General features: G+C 35.5%; 1 protein-coding gene across 3 annotated transcripts in view; it reads left to right on the forward strand.

The window, feature by feature from the left end:
- The first annotated feature begins 6,540 nt into the window (after window positions 1–6,540).
- LOC106874415 (myb-like protein U) overlaps window positions 6,541–10,185 on the forward strand; it is a 216,939-nt gene continuing 213,294 nt past the window's right edge. For all 3 annotated transcript variants that reach the window (XM_052976703.1, XM_052976706.1, XM_052976707.1), the window contains exon 1: window positions 6,541–6,719. The gene's annotated coding sequence lies outside the window, so the exon portion shown is untranslated. The remainder of the gene's footprint in view (window positions 6,720–10,185) is intronic.

Below are 10,185 nucleotides of genomic sequence, written 5' to 3' on the forward strand. Positions count from 1 at the left end.
CTAATTAACAATCAAATAAATGCACTGATTATATATGAACTGTAGCTGCAGAAGAAACATGAATCTTTATTTTAAATGAGGTTTATTTTTCAACATAACCCCCATCAAGATCCACACACTTCTTCTATCGGTGTTGCAGTGCTTGGGTTGCAGTGGTAAAGAAGCTTTCATCTTGTTGGTCAAATAAAGTCTTCCTTTTCCCTTCAAAATTTAGTTGCCCACTTTTGCACTGTTGACAAAGCTGGAGCATCATCCCCTAATGTAGCAATCATGTCAGCATGAATGTCCTTGGGGGCTAGACCCTTTTTCTGCAGGTATTTGATAAAACTATGATGCCAAATTTTGTCCATCTTCAAGAGAAGTCACTTCTAGTTACTTTTGGAGTCTTCTTTGAACAGTCAGATGTCAGTTTACCAGGAAAGAAACAATGCAGTTAGTTTTATCGACAGTGCAAAAGTAGGCAGGGAAGAGAGAGCCTTGAAGATGAACCAAGGCCTGGACATCTTGCAACTGCCACCACCAACAGAAACATTGATTGTGTTCACTACAGGGTGATCAATGACATGTGATTGACTATAAATCAAATAAGCCAATGCTATTAGCATATCCTGTGGCCAAGTTTTTGGTTTTAATGGCAGTTGTGCATGACTGGCTTTGAACTGGTTGATCAGCCTCTCTATTCTCTTGATTTGGCCCCATCTGACTCTCATATATTCCCAACATGAAAAACCACTTGGCTCGAAACCAGTATCGCAGTGATGATGACATCATATTTATTGTTGGTAACCTTTTTTACCAGCAGGATGGAAGCTTCTTCCCAAATGGGGTCCAAGCACTGCAATGCTGATGGAAGAAGTGTGTGGATCATAAGAGGAATTATGCTGAAAAATAAAACTCATTTGGTCCCATTCCATGAGAGTATCTTAGTCAGCTTTTGAATTTTTCAGCAAATTCTTGTGTGTGTGTGTGTTATCTTTTTACCTTTTATTTGTTTCAGTCACTGGACTGTGGCCATACTGGGGCACTACTTTGACAGGTTCAGTTGAACATAACAACTCCAGTACTTATTACTATTAAGCCTGATATTTATTCTATATGTCTCTTTTTTGCTGAGCCACTAAGTTATGGAGACATAAGCAAACAGACACCTATTGTCAAGTGGTGATGTGGGACAAACACTAAGAGACATACATATATATCAACATATTATATAAATACACACACACACATATATATCATCATCATCATCATCATTTAACGTCTGCTTTCTATGCTAGCATGGGTTGGACAGTTTGACTGAGGACTGGCAAGCCAGATGGCTGCACCAGTCTCCATTCTGATCTGGCAAGGTTTCTACAGCTGATGCCCTTCCTGCTGCCAACCACTCCGAGAGTATAGTGGATGCTTTTTACGTGCCACCAGCACAGGGGCCAGTCAGGTGGCACTGGCATTGACCACATATACATACATATATAACTGGCTTCTTTTAGTCTCCATTTATCAATTTCATTCATAGTGCTTTGGTCCATGAAGTGAAACTGAACATGGAACAGTGTAGCTGGAAAGCAAACCTCTTACCACTCAGCCATGCCTCACCTTACCTCCACATTTCTTCAAACTAACTGATTGTGTGACTGAGATGTATGATATAGGCTTCAAACTTTGGCACAAGGACAGCAGTTTGAGAGAAGAGATTAAGTTAATTAAATCAACCTCAGAACTCAACTGGTAATTATTTTATTGACCCAAATGGATGAAAGCAAAGTCAACCCTGTCGGAATTTGAACTCAGAATGTAAAGACGGATGAAATACCATTAAGCATTTCCCCTCACATGCTAACAATTCTTCCAGCTTGCCACCTTCTGGGATGTATGATATAGGTAGATATTACACACACACACATGTATATTTGATGGACTTCTGCCTCTAGCTTTTGGCTTCCAAATTCCATCTGCATGGCTAATCTGAAGCTACAATAGATTACACTTGTCCAAGGATTGAACCTTGAACCACGAATTTAACTACACACCTATACCTACATGTTTGAAGGGTGTTGTTTGTGAATATGAATTCCTCATATTGGAAAGACTCTTAAAACCTTTTTTTACATTTTTGTTTCTGTTTCACTCTTTGCATATACAACTTTGAGGTAATAGTGAAGCTACTATGTGGTCACCCCGTCTTCAAGAAATAACAGCTAAATCTGCCACTAGTCACACTAAGCAATCTTCAGCAAAGAAAGGAAATCCTGGATTAAGTAATCCCATTGAAATCATTTCTAAAACAAAATTGGATGATGGGGATTTCCTATATGCAATTGTGATGGAAGTAAAAGATGGGATAGTTATGGCCAAATACCTTGAACATATCAGAGCTAACCACCACCACCACCACCACCACCACCACCAAGAACAACAACAACAACAGCAGCATCAACAGCAACAACAACCACAATGACAACAACAACAACTACAATAACTGCAACAGCAATACTAGCAGCATCAACAGCAGCTCTTCTGCTTTAAAAATGTACAAAATACCCTCAGCTGCTTCTTTTTAAGTAAAGATAATTCTTCAGTTTGTATTGCTCGTGTGTTAGATGAAGAAACAACTTTATGTTCCATCTTAAAATTGTTCTGCACACGTTGGTGGATCTTAGATTGATTTCACTTGTTACTTCATTAAAATCTTTGATTTAGTAACAGGATATACCTCATAGAATAGTAGACAGAAAATAAAAAGAGCAAACAGGTTTCTGTTTGTTTTCAGTTCAGCAATGTTGGGGTTGCCTTTGCTTGCTTTTTATTCTTTGACTAACTTAAAAGCTGTACTCCATGTGGTCTTTTAAGCCAGTTCCTGTGGAGGGCTAATTGGGTCTGTAGCTCAAAACTAAAGAGAGCTAATTAGTATGACTTTAATATGTCTATAATGATTATATGCCCTGGTGGTGTTTAATCAGAGGTTAAGGACGGATGAGAATTAATTCTGTAATGGAATCATTCTGTTGTCGAAATCCCAAGTTGAATTACAACTGTTGGCCAATTTGTCCCAAAGTTCTAATCTTGACATAAAATTAACAAAGCAAATGTCATTTATTTTCCCCTTGATCTCTGATATAACCAAGATGGCATGAATCAGTCAAGCTTTACCTGCTAGAAATAGCAACCCAAATGCTTTTAAATCAGATCCCAATGCTGGATGTTCAAGAACCAAATGAAGGGCAGATTTTCAATCCTGGGACCATCCTGATTCCAAAAAGGTATAATATGTCTATGTAGAGCAAATATAGACTGAGATACAGGGGTTCCAGACAGACAGACAGAATTTTGCTTTTATTATTATAGATAATATGTATCAAGGCCAGCACTACAAAGAAGCTTGTGGTGCTGTGTCTGTTGCTTTTGTTGTTTAATTGCAGATAGGCTTTGGTTGAGCCAAAGATGATCCAAAACATTCCTGTAGTGACTATCATGTCTTTGTCTATATTTAGGGCTACATGTGAATGAAACTTGATTGTTGTGAACTGTAAGGAAACCCATTGTATATATATTTGTATATCATGTGGTCACACGATTGACAAGATTATCAGATTTTGTTACACATCACTGATTACAATGCACTTTGCATATTTTAGCTTTCGAATGACACCACCCTGCTGGCTAGGTAAGCAGGCCAACATTCCCCACTGATCAAAAGGGGGAGCGGAGTAATGTGAAATGAAGTATTTTGCTCAAGAACACAACATGCTACCTCGTTTGGAAATCAAACCCATGATCTAGTGACTGTAAGTGTGACAGACTAACTGCTAGGCTATGTGCCTTCACACACACACATGTACAAAACACACACACATATGGGAATGGAAAAAGTAAATCTATACTACTTATGCTTCAAAGCCAATCTGAACATATCTGACATAACTTAAAGGTGTAACACATATACACAGCTCAGCTTTTCTTCAGGTTGGATTACTTGTTGATTCAAGTCATTGTTGAAAGGAGAGAAGTGAAGAGTTCACAAATTTTTGGCCACAAGAGAATGGTAGGTGGAAACAGCTAAGTCAAATGACCAATGAAATTCATTAACAGCAGGCAAGCAACATTTTCCTTGTAACAATGACTAACAACCACAGGTAATCCAACCAGAAGAAAAACTTAACAGTTTATATATATGTGTGTGTGTGTGTGTGTGTGTTACACTTTTAAGTTATGAAAGACATGTGAAGATTGGCTTTGAAAAATATGTCGTACAGATTTACTGTTTCTATTTCCTAGCAATCTTTGTTGCTAAATTGTTAGTTGTAGAGTGGCTGTCATTTTATTGAAATCTCCATCTAATTCAATATGGGATGAAGTACATATCATATATGAAAGAAGCTGTCGTATATATATATATATGGATATATATATGTGTGTGTGTGTGTGTGTGTATGTGTGTGTCTGTGTTTGTCCCCCACCATCGCTTGACAATTGATGTTGGTGTGTTTACATCCCTGTAACCTAGTGGTTCGGCAAAAAAAAAACTGATAGAATAAGTTCTAGGCTTACAAAGAACAAATCCTGGGGTCGATTTGTTCGACTAAAGGCAGTGCTCCAGCATGGCTGCAGTCAATTAACTGAAACAAATAAAGGAATATTTCATATATATATATATATATATACACACATATATATAAGCTTCTTTCTCAGTTTCCATCTACCAAATCTACTCACAGAACTTTGGTCAGCCTGGGGCTATAGTAGAAAACACTTGCCTAAAGTGGTGAAGAGTGGGACTGAACACCAGACTACATGGGAACCAAGCTGCCTCAACACACTGCTCTGCCTGTGCCTATGTATGAGTGTGTGCGTGCATGTGTGCTTGTAATTTCATGGTCGCTAGATTGTGGGTTTGATTCCCAGACCCCAGGCAGTGAATTGTTTCTTGCTCTTATTCAAATTCCCTGCATTGCCCTCTTGAAGCTGACAGTATAATTTCTTAATGTGTATATAATAATTCACAAAAAAAGAAAAATGAGATGCAGGTAGAGATAAGTAAATATATATATACACACACACACACAAGGATGGAGAAGATAAGATCCGGGCTACATTTGTTTCATAGCGAAAGAAACCTCAGAAGTGGTAATATCCAAGCGAGGTGTATACCACAGGTTATGAAAGTTTACATTGTCACAAGGAAGTACTTGTTATCGATTCGGCATAACTACAGATTTCTGTCTCCCCCCCCCCAATTTGGAAGATCATAACTTTCAAAAAAATGGATATTTTTTAATGAAATTTCCTATGAATATGTGTTATATCATGTAGATCCCGAATATACAAAACTTTTCGGAAACTGTTTTAGGAGGGGGTGAGGAAGAATTTTCGGAAAATTCACCAGAGTCCAATTCGTCTTAACTTTCAGGAAAATGGATATTTTTCAATGAAATTATCTACAAATATACCTCGTACTATGTAGATTCCGAGCATATACTAATTTTGGGAAAAAACAATTTGGGGGTTATTTTTGAGAACTGTTCCCCACTTGGGGTATTTCGGAACAAGTCGTCCATTATTTGTTTCATTTTCTCCGTTTTTGTGCGTTTGTGCAACAATGAAAGCAAATGAAGCCCCCACCAGAAAACTCGTTATGTTAAAAATAACAGCTAAATGTCTAGTATGTAATTAAGACGACTTAAATGTCTGGTATGTAATTAAGACGACTTATCTGTTGCATACGATTTTTTCTTTTTTTTTTGTTTTAATTTTAAGTAAATTCCCAGGTAAAAGGTTCTAATAGAAAGGCAGAAAACACCAGAAGCAAAAATAAGTAATGTACACACGCACAGTTAAATATAGAAGTGTAAAGTATAATTTGTTACATTATCTCTATAATAAGCATGATATTGAATGGAATAATTCCCCGTTTGAACTTTTTTTCATTACATATGTATCTGTGTGTGTGAAAACACTGAGAATAAGCATGCTACCCATTTGTGCTAATTTTTTTCTCAAATACCCATACACACACACACACACACACACACACATCTATATATGTGTCTGTGTGTGGAGAGAGATTTTTCAAAGCATCCTATTTTCTATCGTGGAAACGCAATGGCCCAGTGGTTAGGGCACCGGATTCGCGGTTTCGATTCCCAGACCGGGCGTTTTGAGTGTTTATTGAGCGTAAACACCTAAAGTTCCACGCGGCTTCGGCAGGGGATGGTGGCGAACCCTGCTGTACTCTTTCACCACAACTTTCTCTCACTCTTACTTTCTGTTTCTGTTGTACCTGTAATTCAAAGGGTCAGCCTTGTCACGCTGAATATCCCCGAGAACTACGTTAAGGGTACATGTGTCTGTGGAGTGCTCAGCCACTTTCACGTTAATTTCACGAGCAGGTTGTTCCGTTGATCGGATCAACTGGAACCCTCATCGTCGTAACTGACGGAGTGCCAACACATTTTTCTATCACGACTATGTGTGTAAGGGAGATAATTTAGTTATCCGCAGTTATCTCCCCCGTCACCCTGTTGTTTTTGTTTTTCAATCTGTGGCCTTGTCTTCTAATTCGTTCTGTTGTTGCAGTTATTGTCGTCGTCTTCGTCGATGATGATGATAATGATGATGTAGTAAATAACTACATCCTATTTTTTGTTTTCAGTTTTTTTTTTTAATGAGAGAAGAAAAGTTATTTTAAAACATATCTACTGAATTATCCTCCGTGATTTCAGGTATAGAAATATATTATTATTTATAATAATATTACTTTAAATTATTATTGTTATTATTGTTATTATAATAATTCTTTGACCAAATGTTCTTCAGAATTCCAGCAACGACGCAATACGTCTTTAGTCATTTATTCTTCTTTTCATTTCCTCTATTTTTATTGCAGTTTTAATTCATTTGTTCGCGTTAATTTTTCTTTTCTATGGAGATTGCCAAAGTTTTGATGCATTTCTTGAGAATTCCAAGAACGACACAATAACACACCACTACGAACATATTCTTTCTTTCATTCCATTTCTATTTCTGTCTTGTAATTACTTCGCCTTATCATTATTGTTGTCATTTTAATTTTTCTCTCTTCAATCGACATTGCTGAAGTTATATATATATGTGTGTGTATATATATGTTATATATAAATATGTGTGTGTATATATTTGTGTGTGCGTGTATATATGTGTGTTTGTGTGTGTATACACATATACACACACACATTACGTATATATATTTGTGTGTGTATATATATATATATACACACATTACGTATATATTTGTGTGTGTATATATGCTTGTATGTATATATATATACACACACATACGTATATACATTTGTGTGTGTATATATGTTTGTGTATGTATATATATATATATATATATATATACACATACGTATATATATTTATGTGTGTGTATATATATATATATATATATGTACATTTGTGTATATAAATATATACACACATACGTATATATACATACGTACTCACACACATACATATATATATATATTTATGTGTGTGTGTATGTATATATATTGGGTTGAGTCATAAATAATTTCCGTTTATTAGAAACAAAATATAACAACGCATTTCAAAGTTGAAGTGTTTTAACCTTAACCGCAAATTACCTGTTTAGAAAGAGCGTCCACCGGTCATTCTTACATCAGCAGTAAATAAGTGGGCATCGTAATTTAAACTAAAATTTCACACCTTAAAATGAAGCAATTAGAAGTGCATATTAGACATGTGGGCGATCATTCGATATACAGGTGATGTGGGAGTTTGGGAATAATAAAAACAGCAAAGAAAATTTAGAGTGTTTATGGTCAAGGTACCAAGTCCGAAATTGGTTCTCAAAGTTTCGTTCTGTAGATAAATCATTGACAGATGAATCCAGACCAGGACGATCATCAGACTTCGATGAAAATGCTTTAAGAGAACTAGTGGAATGCAGTCCCCGCTAAAGTACTCGAGATTTAGCACTTGACTTCAACACATCCCAATCCACAATCTGCCGCCACTTGAAAAGGATAGGAAAAGTGAACAAGTTGGGCGTTTGGGTTCCTCATGCTCTTTAAAGAAGATCGCGTATCTACAGCGACATGTCTTCTTTCGAGACAGAGAAATTATCCATTTCTCAAGCAATCAGATGCAGATTTATATTCTCAACAGCTGCAACGTGTGCATGAAAATCTTCTAAGAAAATGCCCTGCACTCGTCAACAGCAGAAACGTCGTGTTTCTTCACGATAACATAAGACCAGATTCAGCTAGAATCACGCTGGAAAAATTATTAGACTTAGGCTAGTCTGTTCTACCTCATCCACCATATTCACCAGACCTTGCACTAAGTTATTTCCATCTTTTTCGTTCTCTACAAAATTTTCTGAAGACCAGGTAAAAAATGTTCGTGAACAACTTCTTCAGCTCAAAACCGCCTGAATTTTACCTTAGATGAATGAACAAGCTACCTGCCAAATGGCAAGAGGTGATTTGGCAAAAATGGCGAATATACTATTGATAGAAATTATTTAATTGTTCAATTATTCATGAATAAATATATTTCACAAAAACTGAAATTATTTATGACTCAACCCTATATATATATATATATATATATATATATATATATATATATATATATATATATATATATATATATATATATCGTTTGTAGAAAAATAAATCCGAAGAAGCCCACTCTAAGATGTAGAGCAGTATATATTTTTTCGGTCTTAGGCTAACAGGTTTTGGGGTCTGACGATATGCCATATAGTTAAACCCTTTATGGATGGGAAACCCAGGGTAATCCCATAAACCGGCCTTCCCCAGTAATATATATATAATGTTGCTCCTGCTTTACTTGTTCTACAAATAGCCAATATTAATACATTTTGCTCAATTCATAGCCAAATTTTCTTTTAAAAGTATTTCAGTGTTTGTTTTTATGGTGGACATGATCGATTCAGCTGTTACACTGTACTTATTTTTCACCAACTTTTGCTGGAATTGAACTCAGAAACAAAACTGACTTAGTTATACCCTGCAAATGCATTGGCTGCATTCCACTAATATCTTCGAGATGCTTGAAATATTTAAGTTGTGATAAGTTTGTTGTGTGCTTGTTGTTGTTGTTTAACCCCAGGTTACCTTTGATCAAAAAGACAGAACTATGACCATTTCTTTCTTTTTTGTTTTTTCACAGACAGTGTATCTAGGACTACAATATCTCATGCCCCACCTCTTTTTTAAGATAATAGAATGGGATTGGAGAAAGATTTAGCTGCTATTTCTAGGAATTAAAGCCATCATGTAGATGCTTCTTGTTTTGGTTCGTGTATATCTAATATTATCGTTTAGGCACGTAACAATTCAAATTAAGTTAACCTATGATTAACGACATTCTACTCATGACTGTTCCGCCTAATTTTCAGACAGTCTTATCTTAGACGACATTGTCCAATCTGTCCGTCTATCTTTATCAATAATAATAGATTGTCAGTTGAAAGATTTGTTTTGTATTTTCTAGTAGAACCAGCAGCCACGAAGAGTCTCCCTCGTAAATCTCGTGTTCGTATGAAATGTTTATGAATGCTTCCAATGAAATAGCTATCGAGTCAGAAGCATGGTCTAATAGGTTATTCATATCAATAAACATTTCACCTCTCAGCGACGAAGAAAGGGGTTCCTTTCACTTCTTCACCACAAAATATTTTAATTCTGGTTTGCAAACTTTTGTAAAACTTCCTTTTTTTGTTCTTTTGAAATCTATACCGACGCAGACCATGAACGAGAATTCTTCTATTTCAACCAAATATTTATTAATATAATTATTTTCTTTCGAATGAATCGAGTCATTTCATTTGACAAACTCGACCACATTTAGTATTATATTTGTAATATGTAAATAATTATATATATATATATATATATATATATATGTGTGTGTATGTATGCATATATAATACATAGATTCATATGTACATGTATAATTTAAGATTTCACTGGGTTCTTTTTATTTTATTTTAAATACCATTTAAATATGTCGGCACCTCACTCTTTCTTTCTCTTTCACTCTGCGTTCCACAAATTCTTCCATTAAATTCTTCTCTTAAATTTCAAACATGAACATCGGTGTTTCTTTTTATTTATTTTTTACTTTATTATTATTATTATTATTATTATTATTATT

This window comes from Octopus bimaculoides, chromosome 25, assembly GCF_001194135.2.
Source record: "Octopus bimaculoides isolate UCB-OBI-ISO-001 chromosome 25, ASM119413v2, whole genome shotgun sequence".
In the NCBI taxonomy this organism is placed as follows: domain Eukaryota; kingdom Metazoa; phylum Mollusca; class Cephalopoda; order Octopoda; family Octopodidae; genus Octopus; species Octopus bimaculoides.